This window comes from Passer domesticus, chromosome 4, assembly GCF_036417665.1.
Source record: "Passer domesticus isolate bPasDom1 chromosome 4, bPasDom1.hap1, whole genome shotgun sequence".
In the NCBI taxonomy this organism is placed as follows: Eukaryota; Metazoa; Chordata; class Aves; order Passeriformes; family Passeridae; genus Passer; species Passer domesticus.
Genome location: NC_087477.1, coordinates 53,168,142 through 53,185,935, shown reverse-complemented (window position 1 = coordinate 53,185,935; position 17,794 = coordinate 53,168,142). Strand labels below are relative to the sequence as shown.

The 17,794-nt window shown below is 34.5% G+C and overlaps 1 long non-coding RNA gene across 1 annotated transcript in view; it reads left to right on the top strand.

The window, feature by feature from the left end:
- LOC135300007 (uncharacterized) overlaps positions 1-7,374 on the top strand; it is a 105,097-nt gene extending 97,723 nt beyond the window's left edge. The window contains exon 5 of the long non-coding RNA XR_010361866.1: positions 7,222-7,374. This is a non-coding gene — a long non-coding RNA (uncharacterized LOC135300007). The remainder of the gene's footprint in view (positions 1-7,221) is intronic.
- Positions 7,375-17,794: the final 10,420 nt, after the last annotated feature.

The following is a 17,794-nucleotide window of genomic DNA, read 5'->3' as shown; positions in this document are numbered from 1 at the left end:
CTTAGCCAGATCCCATCTCCCCAGAGAAGACCAAGCTACAGAACATAGTAGATAGTTGATATGCTGTTGTAGTACACAGAAGGTTTACTGCCCGTGAAACAGACATGAGCATAAAATTTATGTTTCCTAACTTCCCTACTTCAGTTCACAAAAATGAATGGTCTTCTGTGCAAGCAATATTACTAAGAAAACTTCCCTTTTAGGAGTCACAGTTTGACTGTGTCAGAATTTGTAAACTGTATAATGAATGAGACTAGTCATATGACTGCTATTTTTCAAACCCTTCTCCCAATATATTCATTTATAAACGTGCTGAAGTTTTCTTTCCTTTTTTCCCCTCAGCCTTATAGTGCCCTTTAAATTATATCTCTGACCTTCAAAGTTTCTGTTCTGTTGCTGCTGTTCACCCATTCTTAACCTTAAATATACTATAGCTACTCTAGTGACATTGCTGTAATCTGCCTGAAAAGCTGCTATCATTTTGGGTGAAATTTCCTCACATGGAGAATGCACATGAACATGTCTTGGGGGCAGGTGAATCTGGACTTTAAACATGCTCAATATTATGCAGTTTTACACATAAGTTTAGTGACTATCTTTTCCTCACATAAAAATTAGGTTAAGAAAAATAAAGAAAATTTTATTGTTGAATTTAGTCTACAAAATGTCAAGGAGTTATCCAAAATGGAATTAGAAAAATTTCCTGTAGCTCATTGGTCTGTTTATGTGTTAGATTTGGGTTTACAGATGTGAGTTTTCTCAGCGAAAAGTGAGTTGAACTTCGGTGTAAAAACTTATAAAACTTGTTTTCAAGTTCAAGTCCTTACTGGTGTCCATGCAGAATGTCCAAATCACATAACTACTGTATCTCCAATGTACCTACTAGTCTCCGATGTCCTTGTTGCCTTAGGCAAGAAAGTGTTTTGTTTGGGCTTTTTTAAACTCTATATTTATATGGCTATATAATAAAGTGGAAAGCCTTCCAGTTGATGATACCTTACTTTTTTGACATATGCCTATCAGCAAGGGCAGGCATAGCTTTGCATGTTACATGAAAAAAGACCTTTCATGACTTGATTTTATCTTTCCTAGAAGAGTTTCTAGAAGTCAATATTAGCTCTGATACAAGCTTCCAAATAAATAACACCCGCTTCATGTATTCTGTGGTAAATATCAGATGATACCAATTATTGTTAAATAATTTTTTAAAATAAATATCTAATTTTTTATTATTTTCTAAAGACACATATTTGAATCATCCATCAAAAATCTTACATCTCTTAGAACCTATCAAAATGAGCATAGTTTAGGTTGTGTTTCATTTTTCTTGAAGCTTGGGAAGGTGAAACCTCAGTGATTCATTTAATAACCATGCTACTCACACTTAGTTGCTCCCAGAGGAGGTGTGCTAAAGAGAGTTACATGTCAGACCCAGATCATAAAAGGAAAATTATCTCTGCAATTGTTGTCGCGTGCATACAGGTCCTAGGTTTCTGCCTGAGAAAAGTATCATCTTCTAGGGGTTGTAACATCAGAGTACTCTTAGATCCTGGTAATTCAGTTGGCCAGAAAATCCAAAACTTTTTTCCAGACATCTGGGTTAATGGCAGACAAGAAGGAAGAAGTGTGGGACAAGATGAAACCAGAACTCTCTTCAGAGCTATCGAGACATTCCTGATCTCTTAAAAAGCTTGACATCCATATTTTCAAAAAAATAGAAATATTCACAACTGCAAATGAGATTTAGTGAAGACACCTTTGACCATACTTAATGCTGTAAAAACTAGTACACCATGAAAAAATAATATTTTTGGTTTATTAAAATTCAACAATTTTCTAAATTTGCCACCAATGCCCTAATGTAGGATGTCATTGCTCCACCAGAGAGTTATGAAGACTATGCTTCACTTGTGTGGAAGTACTAAGAAAAACAACTATTAAAATCTGTAAGAAACTGAGTTACTACTTTGAAGATATTAAAATACTTATGCCGAAATAAATATTTGCTATCCAAACTATAGTTTGGATAGCATGCAAAATATAACCCAAAATGAAAAGGAGAAAACACACAGGCAGAAAGAGAAAACATAATTAGATTAATTTATTCCAGGCACTCAATAAAATAGGATTCCTTGGGAAGTAAATTACACTTACACTGTTACAACTACTAGACCACTAAGTGTTTTCTAACTTCTGAGACCCTCATCTCCAATCTCATTATTTTTCAAAACCATAATTCAAAATCATTGCGTTTTTGGAACGTAAAATTCAGGAAGTTCTATAGAATCATATACTCATATATATATATATATATATATATATATATAGACATATATATATGTATGTATATATGTATGTATGTATGTATGTATGTATAAAAATACTTGAAATCCCAGAATAACAGAATGGTTTGGGTTAGAAGGGACTTAAAAACCGTCTAATTCCTTTCCCCTTGCCATGGGCAGGGACACCTTCCACCAGACCAAGTTGCTCAGTTCCAGGGACAGGGCATCCACAACTTCTCTGGAAAACATGTTCCAATGCCTCACCACCCTCCCAGTGAAAAAACTTTTTCCTAATATCCAGTCTAAACCTAACCTCTCTCGGGTTAAAGCCATTCCTCCTTGGAATGGGAGTGTGTTTCATCACTACATACTCTTGCAGAAAGTCCCTCTGCAGCTTTCTTGCAGGCCCCCTTTGGGTACTGGAAGGTGCTACAAAGCCTCCATGGATCCTTCTCTTCTCCAGGCTGACTAACTCCAGCTCTCTCAGCCTGTCATCATAGCAGAGGTGCCACCTGATTGTCTTCAAAGCCTTCGTTTGGCCTCTAACAGGCCCATGTCCTTTCTGTCCCAGGGACCCCAGAGCTGGACACTCTGAGTGTGTTCTCACCAGAGGAGGGCAGAGGGGCAGAATCACCTCCCTTGACCTGTTGGCCATGCTGCTTTTGACAGGAAAACCCAGATCATACACATTTACCATTTTCTTAGTATAAATCAATTTTTTGTTCCAAAAATATATAATAGTGTAGTTCATACTTTTACAATAGTCTGGGTTGTTTCTTAATGGAATATATGTGACATTCAAAAATCAGGAAATTAAAAATTTTTGAGAGAATTTGTTGAAAATTGTGGATTTGTTAAGAGCTATGAAAAAATACTTCATTTACTTACTGGTAGTAGGATTCAGTAAGCTTTCTCCAGGAAAGTCAGCCCCAAAATAAGGATTTTGAAAATCCTGTATAGCCTCTCTCTCAATTAAACCAATCTGTGTTAGCAGTAACTCAAAAAATTTAAGAGCCACTTTCACTGAGCACTCTAATGTGCGGGCAGTGCTGGTTCTCATGCGAAAACCAAATGAATCTAACCCAATCCACCAACCTTTAAAAATAATCTGAGTTATAACCACGGGGTTTTATATGGCTTAAGTGATAAATTACTTCATTGTTGTGTACTTTATTTGATTTGCACTAATAATCTAGGACGTTTATTGGCTTTAGTTCTACATAAGTTGGGGGGAATTTTTTAAGTTATTGCTTGATCAAAGCAAACACTTTCTTAAGATAAAAATTCTATCATATACATATATTCTTAAAAATTACTGCAGAGCATGGTTTTGAAAAAAATCATATCAATTTTATTTTGCTTGAGCATACAATTGCCTTAGAAACTAAATTATACTGTTTGCAAGAGAGTCACAAGCTCATAAATGAGAGAAGTTAGAAACTGAGAATTAATGAAAACTCAAAACATTTTGCTAAGTACAGGAATAATTCCAGTGCCTTAAGGAAAATTCTGTTTTCCCTAAGTATATGCTAATAGCTATGTCTGCACCTGTGTTTCTGTGAGCTTATAAGGTCTGGATGTTCACTCTCTCATACTATCAGTCACCATAGTAACTTTTACTGATTTCTAAAACCCTTAAGCAAACAAAAAAGAAGTCAAATATATTCCAACTTCCTGTTCTCAAATTCAAGTTTCTTGGTACTTGAAAGGGGAGAGTTCTGAAATACTAGAACTGTTCAAATGTTTTTACACACCAAATAAGCCTCCTACTGGGTTTGTAGTAAGGAAAAATGCCTTTTCCACAGGTAACAGAGTGATCCCTTTGTGTAATTTTTCCCATCCCTTTGTAGGACAGGCTTTATTTGACATGACCCAGATGCTCAATCATGCAGATTCCCTGACACAAATTGGCCTTAAATATTATGTCCTTTTCCCCACACTCTGGTTTCCTGTCACATATCCTATTTTTCAGTGTCAATTTCTCTATCATATTTTTTATCTATTTTTGTTAAATCTTAGCAAATGGTGTGGCAGCTTGTGGTTTATGGCGGATGAGGTGGAATGGGCCATGGCTGGTGAGGTCCTTCTGCTGTCCAAGCATTGCCAGGAGAGAACCATCTGCACTATGCCCTGACAGTGGACTTTGGAAACCAAGCTGTTCTTTACAGCTGTAAATCCATCTGTTGAATAAATTCTTATATAGCACAGCAAACAAATATTTATAGCTCTATATATTGTGTTTAAAGACTGATAAATCACACCAGTTTCAAACCTCAAAACACATCAGCTAGATTTGATATTCATTAAGGAAGTATTTTGCCAAGTGCCTAGTTCTAAATCACTTTCACTCACGATTTGCACATTCACAAAAAAATAGTACTTAACACTTTTATGTCCTGAAATAGCTGTAACTTAGTTCCACAAAGCTCGTTCCATACAGTGACCACTGGTGGAACCTCTTCTATTTTAGAGAAGAGCCTGATTTTTATTAGATTTGAATTGCTGTGTGTCAAACAAATTCCATATAGATTAAATATCTACTATGCACTTTAAAGGATAAATTATAGCAAGTTCTTCAGTATTTTTCATTTAGCACTGTTTATTTTGTAAGTAGCAGTAGTAAGTAGCATTTTGACATTTGAATTTCTTTGTTGCCTGTATTTAATAAAAATACAAAGAAATTCCATTTAAACAAAGAATAAATTATTTCCCTATTCCTAGTAATTGTCAAAACCCCTTGAAGTTTTCATTATGAGGAATTTGCAAGATAAAATTCTCTTCTCTAGAAATAATTTGAGAAATCAGTTTTAAACCAGAAGGTTTCTGTTTGCATTAGCAGGAAAAATGTGGAATTGTAAATAGGAACCTTCTAAATTAGTGATTTATTTTAAAGAGTATATACTTTATATCTCAAAGCAACACTATGAACCTAAGCCTTACAAATACTCCTAGTTATCCTTCTCGAAAGGTGTAATATAATCTCATTTCTTTGCCATCCCCTCTTCAAAAGCTGCAAAAGTATTTGGTTTAACAAGGAAAAAGTCATCACCTAAGCCTGACTAAATCCAGGGTTTCCTGAAAGAAAAATAGTATTTCCAAATATAATACAACATTTCTCTGCAAGAAATACTTCATCCATGTATGTAAGAAGCGTTAGGGTGAAAAGAAAAATGAAGGATTCTTGCCAACTTGGAGCAAGGCATAAAAGGCTGATTCATAAAAAATGGTTCTCTGGGAGCTCTTGAAATTCACTGTAGAAACTCCTGCACCAGACTTCCCTTAATTGTCATCCTCATCCTCCAAAGACACTTCATAAAGATGGGGGCCCTTTTCTAATATTGCCCAAAGACAATCATAAAGAAAACAGCCACTGAGGAAGACAGATTGTGCTTCTGAAAGCAATAACTTCAATTTGTGTAATAGGAGAAACACTATTAGACATGTAGAAATTAATTTGACAAATGTTAAAAATGCATTCATGGAAGCCTGGATTTGGGTAGAAGCAAAATGAGTGGAGAAAATACTTAAATCTCTCAAATGCAGTCTTTTCTGAAAGCATCTGCCTTATTTCATGTTGAGTAACAGTAACACAATTTTCACTGTTCAAAATCTGTGTATGCCCTTTGATTGTTTCCAGCAATCCAGGAAACAGAATAGACATGATGATGACACATTTACTTAGCATAATATCTTTACAGACATAAAATTAGCAACTAATTTAGACTGGAATTAAAAACACCTGGTGATTAAAAAACACTCTCATATTTCCAATGAAAGAAGAGCTGTCAAATAATATCTAAACTACAATTAGTGGTGAACTATTGTCATTTTACAATACAAGAGAAATATTTAATTTCCATCTGAATTTGCATGTTGAGCACACAAAAAATTAATTTTTTCAAATATTATCAAAATATGATCACATTTTCCAGTCAACTTTTTTTAAAAATCTATCATTTTTTTTCCTCCTTCTAAATGTACCTAGCTTGATATATTTTATTCCCAAATGTTAGAATGCAAATACACTATAACTGCCGATGTGATGGACTTTTTGGTTCTTCACATTTGCTTCTGGCTACAAGCAATGGATATAAAGGAAAGAGGGAGATCAATCAGGTTTCACTAGCAGCACTCCAGCTCTTCACCTGAAAATAGCAATGTGAAAAAAAACGATGACCAGGTGAAATTAGAGTGTTCTTAGAACCAGATAAATATTGTAACAAATTAACAATGAAACAGCTTGCTTGGTTGATTCCCTAGCTAGTTATAAAAGGAGAGAAAAAGTTGCGTGATGTACCTTCGGTACACAGAAGAACTTGCACCTTGAGCTAGTAAAAATCTACCCCAGAAGATGCAGGAGCTACAATAGCTGAGCAGATGTGGCTGAATGCATGAGGGATTATGAAAAGTCTGAGGGCTTGTGTCTGTGTAAATCCTGGTGGGTGTATGATTTATCTTTAGACTACGACAGACTAAGATACATGGACAAAAGATACTCTGAAGGTGAAGAGCTGAGTGAGAAGATGCAGGTCCTGTTCCCACAGTATATACTCACATGGTTACCAAGGGATATTGATGTTTCCTATGAAGGTGTTTTCTATGCATGCCAGCTCACAAGGGGATTAAACACAGCAGCAAAGAACTGATCTCTGTAGTCCCTTAAACTGCTGTTTCTCTGGATAGATTACTGGTTTCAAGACTCAAACCTTCTTCAAGAAAGAAGATACTGACTAAGCTAAGGATGTGCAAGGAGTAGACACAAACCTTTATAAAAGTCTGAAAAAATATTGTCAAAAACCAAGCACATTAAATACCCTTGAAAATATTTAGAAAATTTGAGTTTTATTTAATGCGACTGTTTCTTCATTCAAATGTCTAAAGTTCTGTTGCTCACTTTTTATTTTTTTTGCAACTCTCACTTTACCTAAATCATCAGCTTCATGGAATAAGTTTGAACTATGAAGAGGAAGCGTATTGGAGGAAAAGAACAAATACAAATGACTTATGACAAGGAACATCAAAGCTCTTGAACTGTGCTAAAAGTCTGGCTTTCAATGCCTGTACAAAAAAGATTACTTTCCTTCCTACATACCTGATTTGGACAGACAGCTTTTTTGTTTATTGAATTCAAGGAAAATTCTGTACCAGAAGAAGCCCAAATATGGAATACTTAAGGAAGAATGACAGTCTGGTGATCCTGCAATTTAGAATTCAATAAGATGTCAGAACTATACTTACAGACTGAGGAATCAGTAAATATTTGACTAATGGTCTGAAGAAATCAAATGAATAGTGGTTAGAAAAGTGGTATCGAAAAATAAAGTCACAAATGTTCTTGTGAAAATGACCACCAAAGCATCAACATGGTTTGGGGTTTTTTTTCAGAGAATTGGAGTGGCAGTAGTATCATGATCTTGTGAGACAAGTGTATAAAACCTGTTCATAAAGACCTTGGAAATTTCAGTTAATTTAAATGCCTTAAACTGAGAAAATATCTCTCATTGAAATACAAGACAATTATATCTATGAAACTCTCAATAACTACAATAGGCTTTAGAACAGGCACTGCAAGACACATCCATTGTGAAATCATCAATGAATTATGGAAAATTATGAGGCTCTTCTAGAGAAAAAAAAAGGTCTTTCTTCTTGCAGAAGGTCCTTAATTTCTAAAATGCCTGCTGTGACTGAGAATTTCATCAGAAAAGTGTGAAGAAAAGAGGCTTTACATATGTCTTTTACATACAGTATAATTTTCAGATTAGAATACTTTAAACTAGAATGAGAAAAAATTCCATTTCTAACTATGGGACCTACATCAGTACCAAGTCAAACAGTCAATATGTTTATTTAAAGCAATGCTGAAGAGGTTATTTTTTTTTTCTTTGCAGCCTACTTCTGTGTATTTAGACAGATAAGGAAGGATTGTAGAGGGTGACAAAGAACTGCTCCGTTTCTCACTCTTCTGAGGCTCTTCCAGAAGAGAAATTTAGGTCATGCAGAAGAGACACTCACTGTGCTGAGTGTCAACAGCCTTTCCTTGTACCCTTTGCTGTGGCAAGTACACAATGTCAGCATTTACTGCTGGGTAATTGCGGCTCCCATGGGAGAAGAGGTAACCCTGTAATCAGGGACTGTGAATCTGTGATGCTTTGGGGTTATGTAGGTGCTTGAGAGGGCATATGGTGGCTTGAGCATGTGTGACCATGATGACCATGTGATATGGGAAAAAGTACCAGCTGTGCCTGTTTCCTGTTTATTTTACCAATGGTTTTGTTTTATTCACTTTTTTTTTTTTTAGTTTTATCTCAAATTACTTGGTAGTTCATCTATTTGTTTGTTTCTATGTTTTCTGTGTCAATTAAAACAAAATCTGATTTAGAGTCACCAAATTCAACCTTTGATGGTTTAGTGTTTAGAAAGAATGCATTTTTTCACCAAGAAATCTACACATCTAATGGAAGAGGAACAATTTCATGCTGTTTTTAAAAGGATACACATTCTTTGAAAACAGGTATCACAGAAACACAGCTTCAAAGTCCATCTCATGTTATTTGGCATGAAGGCTTCCTGAGAAGTTTGCTTCTGAATTGTGATGCTTCTTACAATAAAGTAATGTTTTCAGGTGATCTGGCAACTCAGTATCTGTTGCAAAGCAGATATTATTGCCTCTAGAGTGTGGTGGCTAAATTATTTCATCTGGAAAACAAGAAAGGTAACCTTCATCTCCCAGCATAGCCTGTTATAGATTTCAACTTGGAAACAAGAATAGTTTACATGCTTTACAGGTCTAGACTGGAGAAGAGAATAAACATACCACACCTATATAACTAAAAACACTAAGCAAAAGCAAAGATTTTCTCTCCTTCATTCCACCATATGTGCTATTGGAGAACAGATGCTTTTCTAAGTATAGCAGTCATTAAACTGAATTCTGGTTTACTGGGCTGACCTTTCCTTGAATTTATTTTTGAAGATAATTTTCTTGTTTTGGCATAATTTTTAATTCCCTCTAGAGAAATCAGTCGATTATGACATTTCTGTTTGTAGCAAAGCCTAAACTTATCCTTGAGCTCTACAGTTATTCAGGTGATATTAAAATAAACCTCATTTTGTTCCTCAGTTGGTATATATATATATATATATATATATCTTTTACAACTCCATGCATATAAAGACTGATAGTCTCCTTAGAGTAAGGACTACCAATCTTCCCATTTTACTGAATAATGCAGAAATAGCAGAAAATTGTTTTCCAGGCATATTTGAAAATAATTTTTACATCCTCATAGATTATAGCTACAATTAAAGATTAAATGTAACTTTTTAATGGCACATTCTGTTATGAAAAATGTCAATATTTTTACTCAGAGGAAAAACTCCACCTTTGTAGGAAAAGCATATATTTTACCATAGTTTTTTGGATGTTAAACCCGCTTCTTGGTGCATATTAAAACAGATTTTACCTTTACATTTGGGGAAGCAGTTGGTTCTCATTCTTCTGTCTAGTGTGAAGGGCATAAATAATATCATCTATTCCAGTGCAGCTGTTGCTAATAATGTGAGGCACAAGAAAGTTAAGAAGCAGGAGAGGAGTACTTATACCTTCTTTTAAGACATTTTACTGACTTTCAGAACAAACGTGGTAAGGAATAGTGCAGCCCAATACTTCATGTAAGATAACAGACATTGATCTGCTAGGTATGTGTGTGCCACTTTCTCATTTCTGCAGTGAGTTGTGTACATACCTTTCGATAAATCTCTCAAAGGCTAATTGCTTTTTACTTGGAAATGGTTACAGTCTTCAATCATTTTGTAGAAATGAAAGTTTCTGGTAGAATGTGTTCTACTCCAGCTACAATTACAAGCATAAAATATAAGTTGTCCAGTTGTTCAGAGAAAAAAAAAAACCCAACTAACCATCAAAAGAAAAACATCATTTACTATGTTTACTGTCAATAACATAGGAGGAAATCAGAAATAAAGGAACAAGAGAAAGATAAAATGAAAAAGCAGCAAAAATTTTGCCATAAACCAGAATTTTAAGGAATGATATATGGTCAGGAATAATACTTATATGGTTGATCTAGACGAAAACATGTAACTTTCAATCTTGTTGCAGCTGAATTTCCAGTTCTTGATAATCTCCCCTGCTCACTAGTTCTTGGAGATTTTAGACACTAAGCTGTTCTTAATGAAAAGGTATTCATCAAGTTCAGTGAGATGGAGCCAGAGGGGAAAAACACCATGAGATTAGCTGGTAAAGCGGAATAGTTATGGAAGAGAAATCTCCAAAGAAGGAGAAATGACTGGCATCAGATGTGCTGTCCTCCCATGAAGGTCTTCTGATGAACTACCTTTACCTATGTAGTCTGTATAAAAGGCATGATGCCTGAGTTTCTGGTCCCTGGGTCAAAAGAGTAGGGCTGGTCTCATAGAAACATCTTTGCATTAATTCTTTTGCAGTAGTAAATTTTCAGACATGGTATCACAAGTAGCAAGAAATATGTCCTGTATAATTCCTTTGTTGTTTACTTCTCCAATTATTGAGTAATTCATTTCAAACCGAGAATGATCATATTTTGAGAGTTGTAAGGGCATAAAAGAGTGACACTATTTATCTGGATCACTACATCCCATCCTGTAGAGTTTTTAGCAGATTTTTGTGTTCTTAATATGGAAAGATATAACTAAAAACTCATCTTTTGAGAAGGAATATATTGGTTTGGTATTTAACCATAAGCTATACTCCTTTGAAAACATGTAGAAGATTTCTGAGTGTATTCTAAGATTTCTGCTGTTCAGCCAGCCTCTGCTTATTAGCAATAGCTGGAAGAGAAAAAGATGATGTATAATTCTTTTTGCCAATATAGCTTCAGATACTTTAAGTACTCTATTATTGAAATGAGGCCTATGCTGCTCCTTTGTTTTGACGAAGGGAGGGCTGTAGTGTGGAAGAATGGTGTTTTGGAAAGGGTTTTTCCCTTCCCCTAAGTTCCAGTGTTTGCCTGAATACTGATGTACACCATTAAGAAACGGCTCATTTTAATCCCATAATGATGGCTCCCACAAGCTTTCCCCCTTGCTGGTGTAATGAGGATAAGCCTTGCAGTGAATCACAGGAATTACAGAAGTGATCTCATCCTTAGCTCCAGGGTGAGTGTAGCTTGCTGCAGCCCTTGTGAATACTTCAGAACAGATGTTTTAAGCATTGATCTAAGAGGGTATTAGGAGTACCTATTAACAATATCTCATAGCTCAGTTGGTTAGAGCAGGGTGCTAATAAAGTTGTGGGCTTAACCCCTCCACAGGCCATTCACTTAAGAGATGGACTCAGTAATCCTTGTGGGTGCCTTCTAAATCAGAGATTCTGTGATTCTGTAAACTTCTACTTTCATAGTACTTCCTGTGTATGATGTTTACTTTTCTGTTAAATCTAATGAAGTAATGAATCTGAAGCAAATGGAACAGCAAACACATAAACGTCAGATACTGTTCTGATTTGTATTGAGCAAACCTCTGACATGCCATGAACCCCAAACATTTAGGATTACTTCCACTATTTTTATTTGTATGCACTCTAATTGATTAAAGCTGAAAGGGAAAAAGAGTGGACAATTAAAATGTATTGTTCTCTCCCAAGCTTGAATTTCAGGTTCAAATTAAGATTTATTTCTTATATACCAACAATATAATGCCAATGCAAAGTACATGTCTCAGTCCTCTGATCTAAAGATTAAAATTTATCACAAAAATTTTCTAAAGGAATAAGGACTTTCTATCAGTAAGAAAATATTCAGGTACTTCAGAAATATTTTAGAATGTTCTCCTTTATTTTGTCCCCAAAAAATATGTACTAGTCTGTTTGCAAAGCAATATCAAAACCTACACAAATGTAACAAGGGGTTGTGGTGTCCTACTTTACTAAGTAATTTACTAGCAGTCAAATAAATAAACCTTAATTCCAATATAGAAAGTTTGGAGTAAGATTGGATGGACTACTTTCAGTTAGATAACAAATATGCATCCTTATTGCAGATTACTTCTGTGGTTAAATTGCACTAAATAGGTATTTGAAATTTGGAACACAATAATGGCTCTGTCTCAACATCCCCTGTGTACATCTAATATTACATTTTTTTCAACAATAAAGCTGAAGTGAAGCTCAAATAGAAGAGGTCCGCCCACTTTCTGTGTGTAGACTGCCCCTATTTTTTTTTTGAAATGTCATTCAGACCCTGGGGTTTTTTTTACTGCTGAAGATCCTCCTATCTGTGTGTATGTATGATGTATATGAGGTATGCAGAAACAAGTTCTGTTAGTTTGTTTTCCCAGAAGATCATTAGTTTGTCATTGATTTTAAAAAAAAATACATAGTTTTCAGGAGAAATATCTAATTTTCCTTCTTCAGTGTTCATACAACACTGGGTTTGTTTTTTGGGGTTTTTTTACTCAAGATAAATTTAAGATTTTCTGGAACACATTGCTGAAAACTGTTTTTGGCAAAATTACGAGCCAATGCTCCATACAGAACAGCAATTACTTCTAGAATTTACTACAGCCAGAAAATAGGCCACAACGACCAACGGCAGTAATCCAACAGCCAAAGACTATCTCAGAGTGAGTAAAATGAAAGCACATAGTGAATACTATCAGATAGAAGAGTACTTCAGAAACAGTACTAAGCTTGTATACACCTTGTTAACTCATTTAGTAGGTATTAAAACTGAGCAGTACAAGATTTTCAGTTTGCTTTCAGGTTTTTTATTGTGAAAAAAATAGAATCATTTTCCTTGAGAGTGTTTAAATAAATTTTTGAACATTTTTAAAATAAAGGAAATAGAATAGATTATTTATTTTACAAATTTATTCTAAAATTCTACTTGTAACTCTCTAAACCTTTACTATTCCAAACAAATGTGATGATACAATACAGTCTCCATATTTTTTCTTTCCCTCTTCACTACCTCTTAATTTCTTTTTGTTCCACAGAGACTTATATTAGCAGCAGTACTTTTTCACCTGGAAATTATGAAATTTATCACTTCCTGCTAACATTCTCTCCATTCCACACCTTTCAAATACATTTTATTTCATTTAGAGTGAAATATAGTTAAACTGAACAAATTTCCTCAGTGTTAAATTTCGTTACTTCTGTTTTGGAGAAGACCCTGTACTACAGAGGCCTTGATGATTTTTTCATTTATATTATATTTTTTTCATCTTCTGCAAAGGAAAAAAACTCCATATATCAAAATCATTCTTCATTTAAAACACTATTACTCATCTATTTACAGATTAAGCATCTACTGAATAGTTTATTAATCAATAGGCTATGTTGGGTTTATTCAATAAGGAATGCAATCCTTCTTGACATTTAGCCAAATAAAATTTTGATTTTGCAAAGCAGTTTTTTTCTCTAGTTGTACCAAAATAACAGCAAGAATTTTACAAGATAATTCTGACTATATTATTTTAGCAATTCTAATGGAATTTTGATCAAATATTTTCTATATGTTAAATTCACTTTTTAAGCCTGAAAGGTCCCAAGTAGTTTTGAAGAAAAGCTGTTACTAAAAGTGAAATATTAACTCTATTATTCCACCATGTAAACTATGTGAATAAAAGCAATTCTTAAGTAAAAATAATTCATTTCTTACTCGTGTTGTTTAATGTTTATGGATCTGGTTTTTTTTAGCTGCCCAATAAAACTGCTCTATAGGAAATCATACTTTATATGAGACAAAGATTTCTGGTTCTTCTAACATTAAACAGAGGAAAAAAAAGATTATAACATCAAACCCAGAATAATGTCTACAAATACAGTAGTGCATAACTGAGTCACAGAAACAGAGGTTTTTTACAAAGGGCTATTTTTCTGGGCTTATATATGCACGTATAGAAACACAGATAGGAACTTTAAACATGTTTTCAGGGTTTCACACTATTTCTCTCGACTTAAACACAAAGAAAGCTAATGTCCAAATTTCTAATGATGCTGTAATCTTATTTTTATTGCATAGATGAAAGATGCCCCAGATGATGTAATGAAAGTCCAAAGTGATATACACATATATAGTTATTGGAAGAATCATGCCTTCTTTAGACTAACACAGACTTCAAGGAAGTGAACAAAATTTTATTCCGAGATGTTCTCAGGTCTTAATGATATTTTTTTCTCCTTCTGTGCCAAACATTGCATTTAGGATGTATCATATGAATTTAAGTAGTTTTCTTGGATTATTTGTCATGAATTCTGTGTGTCTATGGAACACATCTGTTCCATAGACAGGGTCCACTTGTTCCATTTATTCTGAATAAAAGCACATTTCTTAAATAATAACCAAACTTCAGCTCATAACTCTTGAACTGAGACTATCTAGTAACTTCACACTGGCTTAAAATAAAATATTTTGTTTATTTCAATATAACAAAACAAATTTCATGGCAGATGTTCTACTTACTAATGAAAACCATAGTACTAACCCTTGTAAAAACACTCTGAAATGTAGCTACTTATTTTTTGTTTTAGAAAACACTGCTAACTGGAGATGCCTGTAAAAATGCCAGTAATTTCATTATCTATAATTGCATAGGAAACCATACTGGTATCTGCTAAAATAACAGTTCACCTCAATGCTATACCTAGCAGGATATTTCCAGTGTGTGATGTTGTAAGCTCATACATCATTGAAGAGACTTTCAGAGACCATCTAGTCCAACCCCCCTGCCATGGCCAGGGGCCTCTTGCACCAGATCAGGTTGCTTAAAACCCATCTAACCTCACATTGAATACTTCCAACTATGGGACATCCACAGCTTCTCTTGAAAACCTGCTTCAGACAATATAAAAATTCCCTTATCAAAACCTAATTCATGGTAAACCATATCCCAAGGGGTGCTGTATTAACCATTAGGAAAAATAATACTGTGCAGTCATTTAACCTCATCCTTTTGCATGAGTCATGAACTAAAAGCCTGTTTAGCAATTTTGCCATTTTATCCACAAACACATTTTTCTTCTCATGAAGGTGTCCTCAGAAAAAAGCACAGGGGGAAATGAAGGAATAGGATTAGCATGAGTTTTGTATCTACCTTAAATACATACTTTATTTCTCTTTTTTGGGTGAAAATATTAAGACTTTTTTTCAATATTTAAATGTGAAACTATACGGAGACAAGGTTAATAGTCACATCGAATGTGACTACATTTGATCACTTAGATCACATCTAGAAGATAACAATAAATCTTAACCTAAATTAAATCTCTGGTGACAGAACATAGGGTAGCTTTAACTTCACTCACTCAGTAAAGTTTGTGCAGAAATAGAATATCCTGAAAAACAAGGTGGTGTGAAGACTCAGCAATTTCCCCTAACAGTTAGTGTGGGTTGAGTTTCCAGGTCGGAAGTTAGTACCATCCAACCTGGTAACTGAAAGATGTAATTTATATCTATGCCAAATTCAAATATTTCTAACCTACTGCCTCAAGTGAAACTACTGGGTTTGCCCCCAGTTTCCATGATAATTACATCCCATGCAGTGTTTCTCCTAACTTAGAACCCCCTCACAAAATACATTTTTTGCCTGTTCCCTCCAAGTCAACTCATATGTGCACTACCTGCCTGATTAAACACGGGAAAGTGAATCCAAATCTGAACTTTGAAAATCTTTACCTTATTTATGGCAAGCTCTTGGCATTTGAACTAGTCTTGACTGCCAGCTGCATAGGATAGCAGCATGAAAAGATACTTGGACTTAGCTAAACCTTTGTTTCTTCACTGAAACATTGCATAATAATTCTGATACACACACTTAAATTAAAATCTGTATTAGCAAAGTTCTACCTTAAAAAATAGTTGCCTTCTCCTTGCAATACGCCTTCTTGATGTGTCTTAATGATCACTTTTAACATTCTGAATTACCGCTATGCCTTTCCTGTTATTAATATTTAGTATCTTTGCTGTATTAACTTCTATAATTTAAAAAAATTTTTCTCTAATATTAATATCAGCTGTTTTCAGGGTTAAAAATGCAACATGTTTTGTCATATTTAGTATATTCTGAATACTAAGGCATACATTATTCCATTCAATTTTTTTTAAGTTCAAGGTTTAGATCACTGCTACTGGTGTTCAGTAATTGTGATACTTATTTTCTTACAAATCTTCATATAGAATTTGAGATTGCTCCACTTTAATCTTTTATGCCTGTTATATTAGATATATCACATCTAGACTGTTATATCACTACCATTACAAGACTTCTTAACATATCTATTCTATATTCACTTTTATTACTATAAGAAATAATTAATTCCTCAACCAAAATCTGAAATTGTTGGTCACTTTTTTGAAACAAACAGCTATTTCTTTCTTTCTGGAAATTTTTTTAGAAAAAATTGTGTTGATGTTATCAATTGGATCCAGTAATATAAAAGAGAATTTTCCATCTTACATACACTTTTTTTCAAAAGCTAATTCCTTAATATCATGTAAGGGGAAAAATTATAGCTCACAAGTTGTCATGGGATGGGGAGCTGCCCTTCAGTCATTATCAAACACTTTTCCCACACTTTTAAGACCAAGTGACTTAACTTTTTTTTTTGTAATTGTTTTCCTTCATTGTAAGTAAAATAGAAACAATAATCTTATCTCAAAAATATGTGGTTAATTAACTGATTTGCTAAATTATTGTTTTCTAGTGCTACCCTTTTTGTCTTATCCTTCTTATTCATTGTTCATGAAGGATGTCAGTCAACTCTAAAGTATCATTACCTTGCTTATTCACTTTATGGTACCATTCCTCAGTTCCATCATTGCTATCAAAATTGATTACCTCAATATCTAGCTGACACTATTTCTTCACTCATCCTCCTATTATAGTTCTTTCATCTTTTTTTTCCCACCCTGTATATATTTTTCTGAACCATCTGTTTCCTCCTTTTCTAGGCTTCTTCTGGTGTACTAGTCCTACAGAATGCAGATGGCTGATTTTGTCTGCTGTCACCATTTTTAAGAGTAAAATACTCTTCCAAATACCTGCCTTAGTGTGGGGTATGTTGATCTGATGAGATTTGAAAAGCAGCTGGCAGAGTGACTGTTTAGGCGGAACTAAACAGAGGGGACACAGCAGCAGTCCTGAGCCTTGTGCTCTCTCTCACATGGGAGAAAGGATTTTATTGATTCCATCTCTCCCCCAAGTAGACCCCTAAGTAATGAGGCATCTGCCAGAATGCTCTGTGCTTCTTTTTGTCTGAAGCTTCAACAATCTCCATGCCTGTTGTATTAGCACAGAAGCAGTGTTTATCCTCAAGGACAAGGAATTATTCTCTTTAGGGGTTACAAAAGCTGCATGGATCTTTTCTTGTCCTACCATCTCATTTGGTCTCAGGTAAAACACTAAATTTAGGGCTTCATCTACTGGATAGCATATTTCATTTAAGGTTGCAGTTCCACAACTTTATTTTTTTGGGAGCAATATAAAAGCGCAGGATCGTCTATCAGCAA